The 15,184-nt window shown below is 40.7% G+C and overlaps 1 protein-coding gene across 1 annotated transcript in view; it reads right to left on the reverse strand.

Annotated features, from left to right (window-relative positions):
* BMPR1B (bone morphogenetic protein receptor type 1B) overlaps positions 1 to 14,879 on the reverse strand; it is a 327,659-nt gene extending 312,780 nt beyond the window's left edge. Inside the window, exon 1 of the mRNA XM_016206145.2 lies at positions 14,851 to 14,879. The gene's annotated coding sequence lies outside the window, so the exon portion shown is untranslated. The remainder of the gene's footprint in view (positions 1 to 14,850) is intronic.
* Positions 14,880 to 15,184: the final 305 nt, after the last annotated feature.

Genomic DNA, 15,184 nt, shown 5'->3' on the forward strand with positions numbered 1-15,184 from the left:
CTAAAATAAGTACAATAAATGTATTGAAACATGTTACTCTATCCTGTTCATTACTGTGATGAGAAATTGCAAAACAAGAATTACTTGACCTGAGAAATGAGAACACAAAGAAGATCTGAATTATATAAGATTATGAAAGTTCAAGTAAAAAACAATCAACTAGTCCTTCCTTATTATATGGTTTCATAATAAAATTATGAAGGGTCATTCAATGATTTAAATGGCAGGTAAAATTAAAACAAATAAAAGGAAATACCCTTGACATACATAACAAGCTTCCAGTATACACAAGGCTGCAAAGCAGAGGTCGCATCATTAAACCCAGTAACATGATTTTAAAATAATCTGGATCATTAGTGAAGCAAATATCTCATTATTTATGTTCAACATAAATACAATTTTCCATAATGGAAAAATTGTATTTTAGAATATAAAGTCACTCCAAGGAAGCTTTCTATTTGTTACAAATTATACTGTAGCTTAGTATGTTTTTGTGATATTTATATTCCTTTGGACAATCAAATGGTAATTACTGGACTAGCAAAAACTGTGTTGATTTAGCATATATATATAGTATTTTAATACTAAATTTTTTAAATTTACCATTTTACTTTTAATGCCTAAATCTATTTTAAACTTCGCTTTCCCCCTAGCACTTTGGCTCCATGTAAAATACACATTTAATCTGGTTATGTGGAAAACTCACGATTTCTTTTTTAATTTAATAACTCCGCCTTAGCTAAACTCCATGGCCACAGCCAACAGATCTCATTGCATTTTGCCCTGCACACACAATGGTATTATGCTTAAAACAAAAAAGAGATCTTATGACTCTTTGTAGAAAAGACACATGAAAAGATAGGAAGCAAACTGGCAGACAATGTCAGTTTGGGCAGTTTGCAAACCAGCCTGGAAAAACACTGCAGTAATTTCATTTCACTCCAGCACATTCTGACAAATCAAAATAGAAGAGATAAAATATAGGTAACATCTCTATTACACATGATGATCTAGAGTCCATTTAAATATCGGGGGTGAAACGATTCACAAAAGTTTCAGGATCAAACTCTCCCTGAAGATTTTTATTATGTTTTTAGTACATACCTTTTGGTCCCTGCCAACAACTGAACTTTAGCCAAGTCCCACAATCCAATGTTTACTGTTAGGTATAAGTTATGCTGCATCCTTCAAAATAATTGTCCAAATTTTAAAATGTCATTTCAGATAAATTGATCATTTTAAATTATCTTTTTTCATCATTTGTATGTCTACATTCTTGGCAAATTACCTGAGCTATCTGCTTTCTCAAATTCACTAAAATGTGTCACTACATTTAACCCATGTTAAATGCCCCTCATATCGCTCTCTCACACACACACACTCATGCATGCCATGTGGATCAAATAAAAGTCGATTTCAGTAAAGATGTGGTAAATTTGCTCTAAGAAAAAAACAGTGCCAATACTCTGTATAGAAATTATCCATAACTGAAGGGGGGGAGGGAGATTACAGCATTTAAGGTTCAAAATATATTTTCCCAAAGTTTTTGAACATTTTCTGTCTTTATCCATCTCTCTCCTCAAAATATGATCACTAACCAAGCCTCTATCTTGAACACTTTTCAATGATCAACCTTCCTCTATGCTCTCACATGCAATGACCATCTCATCCAGGTGTCACGCGCAGGTCTCTTCCTTCCCTCTAGGGTCTTCCCAAGCTCTTGAACCATCAGGGCCAAGTGCCGGTCATCTTTGTATCATCAATAACTAACACAATGTCTGACTCTAACAGACTCCAACATTTAAATACGGATTTAGAATCAGACGGTTCTATATTAGAATCCTGGGCTACCACCTGGGGAACCTCACTGTGCCTTAAGTTTCTTCATATGTAAAACCACTACTATCTTAAAGAAGATATTTAGCACATTGCCTGTAACATAAGAAAGCCTCAAACAAGGTAACCTCTTTTTTATTTTTATTTTTGGCCTGCTTATATAGTTCAACCATCCAAGTTAATGCTAAATTTCATCTCTTTTATCTACAGCCTTTCAAATTCCCTCAGCTTAGTGTTATAATTGTTTGTTGGCAATTTAACAAATTTGTGAGATCTACATATGCTAAAGCATAACATAGCTGAAGAATTTAGCAAACAATGGGGTGGGACTAGCTTTGATTTGTTTTTCCAAGGGTGACCATGTGTTGGCAAATTAAAAGCTGAGTGGAGCCTCAAGGGAGAAACCAGTAGATATAATCTACTCCATTTTTTAAAAAAGCCCTTGACAAGGTACTACCACAAGTTATTAAAAAGAACTGAGTCACCATAGGATTAGGTGAACTTTCATTGGAGAAACAAAGAAGACAGTGAAAAAAGGCACTACTTTGGCAGAAAAACTATAAATAGGAAAGGTGCTGGAAATGGTCTTATTTAACATCTTTATAAATGATGTAGAAGAGGAAATGTAGATTAAATTTTCCAGGTCTGCAAAAGATACTAACTTTTTCCAGTATGTGAAATGCCAAGTCAGTGGGATAACCTACAAGATTTCCAAAATTTTATGAGTTACTAGGGGGAAAACATCAAATAAGATTCAGTGGGGAAAACTATAGGGTTATGCATGTAGGAGAGTTAATATACAGGCTGTACTTCTCCAAATAATGAGCCTTAGTTATAACAGAAAAGAGCTTAAAAGTCACTGAATTCATGCGCTCTCATAGCCAACAAAGCTAACAATGACACCAACATCATCCAAGAGCAAAACACAGGATTCTTATCCTATTTAAAACCACAGGTCATCTCTACACAAAATATTACATGCATTTCTAGTCTAATACAGTCTTAGTACTCTAAAAATACCTGCTGCTGAAAAAAATTATAACTCTACTCCAAAAGGGGGGGGGGAATTTTAGAAACTGAGGAAAACCCAACCAAACAAAAATAAATGAACAGGCCTATGAAGTAAAACAAGAAAAATGAGCATTCTTTGAGTCTAGAAAGGTGAAGGCTACAAGGAAATATTATAGATGTCAAGACGCATAGACTGTATGCAACAATGGAAAGTATGGACAAGACAAATATTAAGCCAACGAATGGCTGCTATACTTCAACTATAATATGCAATTTGGTTGAGGAATGAAATATAAAGCCAAGAAGTTAAACAAACTAAGAAATTCTCATCAGTTCCAAAAAGAGAGCAGTGGTTTATATTCAGAAAAATTAAGATATTTGGAGAACATAACACTAAATTTTAAAAGCGAAATCATGAGACACCAATCCTAGCCTTTCCTAACATACCCTCTGATAGCATCACCTAAAGACAAAATAAAAAAGACTTAATCACTTTGGCACTTCATAAATGTTCTCATCGACTTAGTTTTCTCATATTCAGTCTATTTGTGCTCTGCATTTATTTTTTGATTGTGTATTATCTGTGATTTTAAACATCTTTCCCTTTAGTGCAAGACACGACTATCTCTTTGACATATATGGCATCAAGTTCATTCATACTGCATAAATATTTAATAGTCCCATTTGTAGGGAAGACATTATTCACAAAATAAAGATGTAAAATATTATTGTTAAACTGCATTATACCTTCCAAGTTTAGAAGAGATGAGCCAAAAATGGAATTTACAGTCTCACGGTTAATTTAGGCTGCATGTTAGTAACTTATAAGAAAAATGTTCAAGAATTCATAACAGCTTTCAAACCACAATTAGAAATACATGAAATTTCAAATAAAACAGGAGCTAGAGAGTATTTGGTGAAAACCCTATATAATAAAATTATAAATTTTTTTGTGTATCAGATTGTATAAAGGAATGAAAATCGTCTAGACACAAATGATGGCTACAATGTATTTTATATAACATATGTCTGTGCCATTTTTAACTTTTTTTTAAAATCTGTGAGCATCTGTTTAAATGCTTAAAACATGGACATTTCATTAAAATATTTTGACTGAAATTATGTAATTAAATAAGTGATTTCATAAAAAAATATAAATGCACCTTACTATTATCTGTATCTGATATTATTAAAGTATTTTAAGATCATGTTTACAGAATACCAGTCATTATGCTAACTTAGTCAAAACTCCAATCTGTCACAGGATAGTAAGCCAGTAAGGACTCTGGAAATTCTCTAGAGGTTCAGGATCATAAAAACAAGCATATGTTTAACCCCCCTCTGGTTCAGAAAAAGTAGTCAGAGGAAGTAGGGTTTGCAAGTCCATTGCAAAAGTGAGAGAAAAAGAAGGAAGAAGAGAAGGGGAGGGAAAAGTGGGAAGGTGGGTAGTAAAAGAAATGCAACGAGCACTCATTTGTTCACAGGACTGAGGAGAGAAACAGCACAATTCTGACACTCAGATTATGACAGATACTGCAAAGGTTTTTGGTTTTTTTAAAAGCTAAATGTTTTAAATATCTTTTAACTGCTAGATATGAAGTATTCAAAAAATAAAGGCATTGTTATAGCCCTTGTACCAAGCATAGAAAATATATTTCATGCTGTTGATCACAAAGGATAAATTTTACAGCTAAAAAACTTGAAAATTGAGTTTTTTGTAAGCAATTTTCCATTACTTCATGGCTTTGTAAATCAACAGATTGCAGGGTAAGAGAGAATGCAAAAAATGTAGTGTGCAAAACCTTTGATGTGCCTGAGATACAGATTGCTCCCAGGCAATAGATTTAAAAGAAGTTTTAGATTATCTGCCATTTTTTACAAACAGCAGCACCTGCTGTTATTGGTAAAGGTAGCAAAACTTAAATTCTGCAAAACATTTTTTGGAAGAAGTGAATTTATATATGACTTATCTCAGCCTTAACATAGTCTATAGAATGCTAAAATGATAAAATAGATAATTTTAAGTTACAGAATTAAGAATTTCTTACACCATCTATATATAAGGAGGAAGTATACATTATTCCATAAATATGCATAATTATGGGGTAGGAAATGCCTAATTTGCCTACAAAAATTGCAAGGGTTTGATGACTAAAGCAAGGAGTGAATCAGGTCCATTGAGAATTACTAAGAAAAACATAATCAAACATAAATGCCACAGAATACAAAGATCATTTTCCAAATTGATTCCAGAAACAGCTCCTAGGTAAATTTCCATGAAAAGCTAATTTAATTCAATTAAACAGCATAGCATGGTTTTCCTCTTCAGAAAGACTTTAAATATTTTAATTTGCTAACTAATGTTAAAGATGAGTGTTTTAAAGAGTGATTAATCTTGAGGGAGATGAAGATTTTAAATTGTTGAAGGACTTATGAATGAAAAGGGACTTACTGAGCAGATATATTTTAATCATTACAGCACCCATCATTTATGAAGTACACAGAGTAAAACTTAAAACAATTAGTATTTTTAAAGTCCTTAGCTATGTACTACCATATAAATGTAATATTATTTCCTATTTGAAATTATAGGGTGAGATAAAATACTTAGAGACAATGTTTGCCCTCAATGTTGGTATATTATGAGAACCCTACCTCCAACATGCACTGGAGGGAACGGATTTGTCATTGAAAACTTAAATAATAGCTATATTTATTTTGGAATAATTCAGGTTTCCCCGGATAACTTTTCCTAGTTAATCTCAACATTATATAAGTTCACTCACAGTCACTCAGGGAAAGTAATGCCTCAAACCAGCCTGATCATGGACTCTTATGCGTCCATCTGGCTGCTGGCTAGAACACTGGAATGACTCATAAAAATGAAGCAACCTGAGGTCACCTACTCCAGGTCTTTTAAACAGAATTGCCAACTGCTTACCAGGTGGTTCCAATTCCCAAGAATACTTAAAATAAGAGAGAAACTCATTCTAGATACACCACTTTTTATTTTCATTGTCTCTGGCCACAGAATTTGGTAAGGAAGGAGGGAAGCTCTTTTGAAATGTAGATTACCAATCACGTGAAAGCCAGAAATCACCGCACATCTTGGATGGAGAATATTATATAAATAAAATCAAGGGGGGACAAAAGGCAGGACATAAAACCATATTATATTATGCTCCCAATTTTATAAAGGTAAAAAACACCTACAATGTTAAGCCCGGCTGCTGTGGCTCAGCTGGTTGAGCACTGTCCCATGTACCAAGCAGTTGCCGGTTCGATTCCCTCTCAGGACAAATAACATGCCGGGATTGTGGGGCTCAACTCTGGTAGGGGACATGCAGGAGGCAGCCAATTGATGTTTCTGTCTCTCTCTCCCTCTCCCTTCCTCTCTCTCTAAAAAATCAATAAAAAATATTTTTTAAAAAGAAGAAAATATTAATAGTGGCTATTTCTGTGTGATAAGAGTGAGTGATTTTTATTTTATTTATTACAGATCCCTATATTCCCAAGTTCACTTCAATGAATGTGTACTCTTTATTATTAGAAAAAAATAGTGAGCTTTTTAGAAAATATACACTGCAAACCTTGGGCTTAGTGATCCCCAGAGGATACTCATATCTATACCGGCAGAAAGCCTTTCTCTGGGCAGTGAAGAAAAACATCATTCATTTTACCTCTAAAAAGAAAAAGAGAAGAAAAATTTTAAAAAATAACAATAGGAACTAGGTTCCCACTCTACTATAGGTGTGCTGGGTAGAGAAACAAGTGTTGGCAAAAGAATGGTGAGATGTTTAGTGAATTATCTGTATCCATCTTTCCCCAAAGCGTGTTCTGTGGAACATTATCAGTCCAGTGATATACACAGGGAAAACTACAAGCCCCGTGGTCTAATACCCCTTTTCAGGACTGTCAAAATGCACATTAGCATAATAAAGGCTCAGAGAAGGCTTGCAGTTTTAAAAGATCAGCAATTCCCATATTTCTTTTATCATTTATTTACTTATAAAATGCTTCTGTGGTGTTTACATGTGCCTGGCATTGTTCTGAATACTTTACAAATATTTGATAGTCTAATCCTCATACAAACCGGTAAAGTAATCACTATTATTGTCATCCCCATTTTACAAATGATGAAACTGAGACAGAGGTTCAGTAAACTCGGCCAAGGCTGCACAGCTAACAAGCGATCAAGCCAAAATTCAAAGCCAGGCCAGCTCCACAGTGACCAGTCACCCAGTAGGGTACGGGGCTGCCCCTGGTGTCCGCCTTGGACTGGCTACATACCTGACAGTCCCCAAACCACTGTTCCATGGAGCACGCTGGGAAAGCAAATGTAATCAAGTCAGACACAATGTTATATGCAAATTGTTTATCTAAATTAGTCAAATAACTCATACTACTTCACACGCTAGTTATTCATTTACTATGTGATGAGACAAAAAGAACTAGCAGTGGTATGAGGCCTAAAGATTCCTAGAATGGGATGACTACACAAGAGAAGTTTGGTTAAATTGCTTTCCCTCTCTGTTGTTATTTAATTTTATCAGAAATCATAAACCAAAGAAGTTATGATAAAATAAAAATCTGTATTACTTAGGCCATTTCTATACTCTCAAAGTCCAAGTGTCTCATAATTTCCAAACGTTATTTGTATGGAGGGATTATTGGTCATTTTCATTTTCTTCTTCATGCTTATCTAACTTTTAAAAAATTCTAATAGCCCGGCCTGAGGGGCTCAGTTGGCTGAGTATCGTGCTGTGCACCTAAAGGCTGCCAGTTCAGTTCCTGGTCCAAGCACATCCCTGGGTGGTGGGCTCAATCCCTGGTCAGGGCGCGTAGGGAAGGCAAGAGGTTGATTTTTCTCTCTCTCTCCCCCCCTTCCTCTCTCTCTAAAAAAAATTTTTTTTAAAACCCATATTTTAAAAAAATACATAAAAATGAACAAGAAAACTCATAAAGGGTATATACATGCATATATTAAAATATTAATTTTAGGTAATGGTTTACGGCAATTTATTTTCTGTAGGTTTACCTGCAATTTCTAACTCTCCTCTTAAGCAAATTTATTTTTTGTATTGCTGGGAAAAGATTTTAAAATTCACATGTGAAAAGCCTGCATAGCAGGTGCAGATCAACCAAAGCCCACTTAGAAACACCCTTGCCTCTCAGTTGCTTGCGATCTCCGGCAAATGCTTGTCCTTTCTATTGCTCTCTACCACTGCACCATTTATGTCCTTCACAGCCCTAGGCACAAACTTGATTTGAAAATATTACATTTATTTTTTTATTTCCTACCTCCTCCCCAATCCTCATTCCAAATAAGGGCAAACATCTGCCTTTTTTGGTATCCAGAGCATTTAGCACAGTGTCTGACCCTAAAAAGTGACTCCATAAATATGCACTGTGTTAATGAGTAGACAAAAGAGTGAATGAGACAACCAAATTACTTATGTAGAAGGTACACAGGCTATCAAGTAAGATGTTTAAAGCAATAAATTGGTTGATAGAACACTAATTATATAATAACAACTTCAGTTTTCCATGCTACTGTTACATGGATAGAATCCTATAATTTGGGCTGGAAAGCAGACATCCAACAAAGGTAAGGAGGTCAACTGCTCTTACCGATCCAAGAAGGTTCCAAAAATGAGGCGGCTTTCAGAAGCTGAATCAACAGAAAATGGGACCTTAATTGTTACAACTTCTGATGAGTAGAAGGAATTTATTTACAAACAACTCCATAAATATAGGCAGGAGGGGAAATTTATTCCTGATAGAGTAAATCAGGATAGTAAAAGCAAAGGAGTTATTCAAGAAATTACTGGAATCTAGGACAGAGTAATACAGAGAAGGATCCCTTAAGAGAACAGTGGACCCAGGCAGCCAAAGTGGACCTAGCAGGGAAGGAGCCAAGAGAAAAAATACCCTCGCTCCACCCTCCCTCCAATCTCCTGCTGGGGTTCCCCAATGCCCTAAACCATCTGGAAATCAGAGCTGTTCACCTAGGTAGGCCGGTGGGCAGAGAGCATAAGGCAGAAGTGGATCTGGAGAGGCAAACAGAAGCTATCTGACACAGAGGCCAAAGAGAATAACGTGTGAGGTTTTCGCAAAATCGAGCTGTACAGTAAGAGAAGGCGTTCAGCTACCAAGTGGCTTTTGACTGACTGAAAGGGAGCTAAAGAAACAGTGAGAGATAATTGCTAGATACATAAAAATGTGACACCAAGCTGTCTGCAACCCCATCTGAGTACAGCACTACATTCTATAATACAAGGAATAAAAACATACTCCCCCACTGTGTGTACTATTATGGTTAAATGGTTATTGGACAACAGCAGAAGAGTAGCTTGCTTCCAGAAAAAGAACGGATTAGATAATTTAGTACCTTTTATAGAAGGTTGTAAAGTGTATTAGTTAGATAAAACTCACTGATTTCTATCAAGAGATTAATTTAGACAAAGGCACCATCATTACAGACTTCCTTGGAATTGTTTCACATTCATAAATCAACAAATTAACTAGTGACAGATGTGTCTGTACTTGTTTAAGTCTATATCTATCTAACTGCTATAAAAATGACTAAAATGTTTATCTCAAGACAGCCAGACAAGAAATGTTATAGAGATATATTGGATTGTTTCTTTTTCCTTTAGCCAATAAGTAAATACAACTTTCAGAAAAATCATCTCTAAACTTGCTACTTAATATCCTCTAAGGCTGAAGGCACATGGAGCCATATAGTTGTTGATAGACAAGAAAAGCAAAATCAGCTGAATCAAAACTATGGGTCTCGCCCCGGCCCGTGTGGCTCAGTTGGTTGGGAATCATCCCATGCACCAAAAGGCTGCGGGTTCCATTCCCGGTCAGGGCACATGCCACGGTTGCAGGCTCAATCTCCAAGAGGGGGCAGGCAGGAGGCAGCCGATGGATGTTTCACTCTCGGATCGATGTTTCTCTCTCCCTCTCCCTTCCTTTCTCTCTCAAAATCTTTTCTTTTAAATATGGGTCTCTAACAGACTATATCCAACAACATTCCACAAATTTTTACTGAATGCCTACTATATGCTAACTCATTGCAAAGGGCTGGGATACAATGAAGGGTGAATTCCAGATCTAACAATGCGGACCTTACAGCGAAATCTTTCAAGAAACATGTGAAGTTTTCAAAGCTGAAGGGTAGAGAAAAATGACACTGGAACCTGATTAGAGAATTCTGATTTGCTTCCTTTCCTTTGTAACCAGAACACAAACTTTATGTGACATCTGGGAACTGTGAGGTGCTGAGGTCTGCAGTTAAAAGTAAAAGCAACTGTTGAGCCAGTGGGTTGCTGTTAATGTAGATCTAGAGGGAAAAAGAAAGCAGGGATGGGAAGACTAGAGGTAGGGGGTGGGAGCCTGATTCAATTCAGTGACTCATCAGTGATAAGAACAAGGTCGGGTCAATCTCTCTCAGTTCCACCCTTGGCCAAACCACCAAACTCTTAGCTAGGTCCTTCTCATAGTTTCGCACGTCATCTTCAGACATTCTTGCTCACACTACAGACAGACATGCTAAGTCAGATGTGTTAACTTCTCCGTTTAAAATCCTGCAGGGTGATTCAATAAAATGCACTTTAGATAAAATGTGTACTTCGTAACATGGGCCTGGCTATCTCCCTGACCTCATTCCTACCATTTCCCCTGTTTGCCTGAGTCCAGTGTGCACCCAGCTTGCTGCTCCTTTAGAGAGAGCCTTAATGTTCCCTCTGCCAGGAAGTTCTCCCAGATCTTCACTGGGTTGGCTCTTTCTTGTTGTCCAGAACACCCTTAGAGAGGCCTTTCTTGACCACCCCATATAAAGTAGCCCCAGTCACTCACTGTCAGAGCACCCAGCTTGTTTTCCTAATGACAATTTCACTGCTGGAAATGATCTTACTCATGTGCTTGTTTATAGTTCATTGTGTTTCACTCTCTAGAACGCAAGTTCAATGACCGCAAGGGCCTTGGTTGAGTCTCAGATGGCTGCATGTCCTCAAAGCATATAATAATGCCAGGCAGAGAGTAGGCACTTAAACATTTAAGTAAAAATTAATATAATTAAGAAAACTGGCATATAAGTGGATGCTTTAAAAGTCATGAAAACAGATTATTGTGAGATATAAATTATGCATTATTCTTTTGTCTTAATAGTATAAGTGACTTTAACAACTACTCAGAAGTGTCATAAAATGTCCCTCTTGTCCATCTCTAAATCTTCATTTATTTCTCTTGCCGGATTCCTAAAAAGTTTTCATTTCCCTCCATTTTAGTCATTAATTCCTTGTCAATGACTGTTAAATCTATATTTCTAGCCCTGGCTCCTCCTTCCCTGCATTCTGGCCTTCCTCTATTATATGGCAACACTTCCACTTCAATTTCTGCCACTGTGTCAAACCTGGCTTATGGAAAACTGAAATGAATCTCTCTCATGCAAACTCAGTTTCTCCTTCTGTCCCTAACACTTTTATCACCTATCCTCCAGATGCCCAGATTTAAAAGCTGGAAATTATCTTGATTATGAAATTCAAGTACTGGAAGGAAGATTGGAAAACATCAAGTGAAGTGGTCTTCAAGCCTTTTTTAAACTATGTTAGCCTTTTTTCAAACAAAAGCTCACAGGGAAGTCTGATATGTAAAACAGATGAATTTGCAGTTGTTTCAGGAGTTAGACTGGTGGTCTCTGAAGAAAAACTTCAAAAAGAACCCTTAATCTGGTCCAAACTTCCTTTTCTCCCCACCCCCCTTCAACATACGGGCAGAAAAGTTATAGAGGAGAAAATGTAAGTCACGAGAGCTTAAATCTTCTTTGCAGGTAGAAGTAATTAGTCTGCCCAAGATGACACAGCACTCAAACATAAAGGCTCTTAGAAGTCAGTGTTCTAAAAAGGCAGATATTACCTCCATACATATGTGTAACAAATGATTATCAGTTATTGCAGATGATAAATTTCATGCATGACTTTTACTGGCTGGCATGAGAAGAACACTTCAGTGTTCAGATAATAATTGTTAGCTTCCAGTAACAGGTTTAGGCATTTCTAGGGAAAGAAAGCAAGCAGGAGTCCAGTGAAAAGAACTGTGGCCCTGTGCAAAACAGCACAAGGTCTCAGTTCCACAGCCCATGTGACTTCGCTGGTTATTTCTGAGCATGGTTTTCAAACTCTTTGGGCCTCAGCTGCTTCAGCTTTGATATTAATGTGTGTAGTAGGATGCTTCCTAAGACTCTTTTCATCCCTCGGTTTGTGATCTGTGATTACGCCAGGCTAAAGTATTTTCCTTAAGCTCCTGCAACTACCAAGAATTAGTATCACAAATCAGAGACAAATTGGAAGAGAAGGATTTTTTGAGAATCTTTCATATGCCGGGTATTCTGCTGGGCCTTGAAATTCAGAGAAAAGATAAAAAGAAAAGAAAAGGAATATCACCCCAGCTCAATGAGAAAATAGCCCAGTGATGAAGAACCGAGCAAGTAATTATACTGCAGAGAGGTGAATGCTGAAAGAGATGATTTCAGAAGCTTAAGAGGTAGCCGTGAGGGGGCTTATGACAATTAGGAAAGGATCTGTTGGGTTGGAGTAGGAGACAACTGACTTTACGTTTGAGTGATAAATCAGAGTTGAGCGCTGAGGAAGAATGGAGGTTGCTACATGCACCAAGAGATACCACATTTTAAACTGCCTTATAAACAAATAACAAAAATCAGCATTTACTATCATAAAAATAATTTATCAGGCCATCTCACACACAGTTTTCAAAGTTTATGAGGAAAATATTAAGTCAATTTCCTTTCAATAAATATTATGTAACGACTGGAACACTCTGAGGGGCATATATGAACGCGCCTTCAGTAGCAGCAGCACGTCACCCAGGGACAATACTCCAGCCGGGAGTTTCAGACAACCCTGCCTCGCCGCAGGCCGCGCTGCACCTGGCAGGCAAGGTGGTGAGGCCCCCGTAAAGAGTGATGATTCACAAACATGACGTAAATCGAGATTTTCGCTCACCAAAAACTAACATTTTGATTTAAAATCACAAATCTGTGCCATTAAAATTCATCAGCAGACCCCAGCCCATGAGTAATGAGATCATATCAACTTATATCTTGTGACCAAAAGGAAAAAAGGGGGTTTTCTAAATGGTAATTCAGATTGGACAAATAGCGCACTGTATCAAGTTTTGTAGCCCTGGGCCATATTTGGCTAAAAACAAAGGTACACTATACATGACTAAAGAAAACAGTGAAAATCAGAGCAATTAATTTCCCGGCTATGTTTCCCATTAAAAAAAAAAAAAGGCCATCATACCACGATTTGCTTACAGCACACAACCCTTTTTTGCATCGCACAATGATCTAAGTGTGTAATAACTTGCATATTTCACTAAGATGTCATATCCTTCCAAACATCCTTATAGTGAAAGTTTTCCAAAGAAATTATTGATCTCGGGAATGTCTCAGGTTTTAAAATGACTGACAAATCCTTTCCTATTTTCTTTGCAGTTAGAAATAATTCTTCTTGATCGCTAGAGTGTAAAAAGGTATAAGAGTACAAAGACCTGGATATTTTCTTACAGACCCATGTCCCAGTTGAAACAGGACACATTTCCCATCACTGCCCCAAAACAATCATTAGGCGAGCTGTCACTAGGACCCTAAAAACATATGGACAAAAACAGATATTCGTTGGCATCCGTCTAGTATAGGGAGAAATTTCCCTGAGTGCTCTTTCAAGTTATTTTAAAACACGGCCCCGCGGCGTGCCCTCCCGGCGGCGGGTTCGGGGCCCTTCTCCCCGGCGGTCGCGCCGCGGGCGGGGGGCAGGCTCCGGGCACGCGGGCGGCGCCGCGCTCTCTCCCGGTTTCTCCACCGGCCCCTCTGCGCCCCTCTGCGCCCCTCTGCGCCCCTCTGCGCCCCTCCGCGGACCGCACCTTGCCGGGGAGGCGGCCGGGGCAGGTCCCACTCACTCAAGGCACCGCCGCGCTCCTCTCCGCAGGAGAGAACACGGGGCGCCCGTCCAGCTGGCGCGTCGCCTCGAAAGGGGCAGGACACCGGCAGGGACAGCTTTCGGAGGATCTTCTCTGAAGGTCCGAAATCCTCACTCCGCAGGGGTCAGACGGCAGTACGGAGCCCGGACAGAGCCAGGGACAGCAGGCGGATGGGCGCGCAGAGCGGGGGGCAGAGCAGAGGAGAGGAGAGGCGATGCTGCCGGGAGCCCAGTCAGCCCCTCAAGGAGGGGGGTCCGAAGGGGGGGCAGGGAGGGAGGAAGATGAGGGAGAGGGAGACCCACGGGGAGACGGACAGACGGAGAGGCGGGGTGAGGGGGAGACGGACAGACAGACCCAGGGAGAGCGGGGCTGGGGGGGGGGGGGAGAGGGGGGAAGGTGGAAGGAGAACCGGGGTTAGAAGAGAGTCCGAAACGCGGGGACGTGACGGAGGCTGAGCACGGGACAGGGGGACAGGGGGACAAGGGGACAGGGGGACAGGGGCAGGCAGCGCAGCAGAGGCGGGCGAGCCGGGGCGCGGGGACCCGCCGGGCGCGCGGTCCGCCGCCTCCCGGGAGGCGCCCGAGGCAGGTGGCTCCGGGACCCGCGAGCCTGCGGGCAGCGGGCTCCCTGCCAGGCCCCCGACTCGGATTCCGGGGCCGCGCTCCCCCGGCCCTTCCACCGCATCCCCGGGCCAGCAGGTCCCGACTCCCCAACTCCGGCGCACGTGTCCGCGCGCGCCCACGCCTCGCCAGCGCGGGCGGGAGGTCTCGGGGGTCCGGGCGGAGCACAAAGCGCCGGCGGCCGCCCCCTGACCCCTCCGGCGCCGCCGCCCAGGGCCCGGCTGCTCGCTCTCGCCCCAGCGCCCCCCGCGCTCGGCGGGGAGCCACCCGGCCCAGCCCGGTGCCCCCCGTCCCCACCCAGCGCCACCGCTCAGCCCGCTCAGCCCGGCCGGTCGGCCCGCCTCCCGCACGCGGGGCTCCCCAAGACTTTCCTTACCGCCTGAGCCCGCGCTCCTGTCCTCGGCCCCGGTGCCCCGTGGCCCCCGAACTGTCCCGGCGCCCGCGCAGGCCCCGCGCCAACTCCGCGCCCCGCGCTGACCGCACTGCGATGGTCAACTCCGGGCTGCAGTGGCCGCTCTGCCGCGCCACTGGACTTTTTCTTCCCTCTGCAACTCGGCTGCCTCTGGAATTTTTTTTTTTCATTTGCCCTCTCCAGCTCCCACTAGTGATTGGAGACTGAGAGCCAAGTACTTAGCGTAGGGATTACACTCCCCTGCTCGCTGGGAGCTGCCCCAGGGCACGCAGGCGGCCCGAGCCAGGGCACTTGAACT

This window comes from Miniopterus natalensis, chromosome 1, assembly GCF_054644295.1.
Source record: "Miniopterus natalensis isolate mMinNat1 chromosome 1, mMinNat1.hap1, whole genome shotgun sequence".
Taxonomy (NCBI): domain Eukaryota; kingdom Metazoa; phylum Chordata; class Mammalia; order Chiroptera; family Miniopteridae; genus Miniopterus; species Miniopterus natalensis.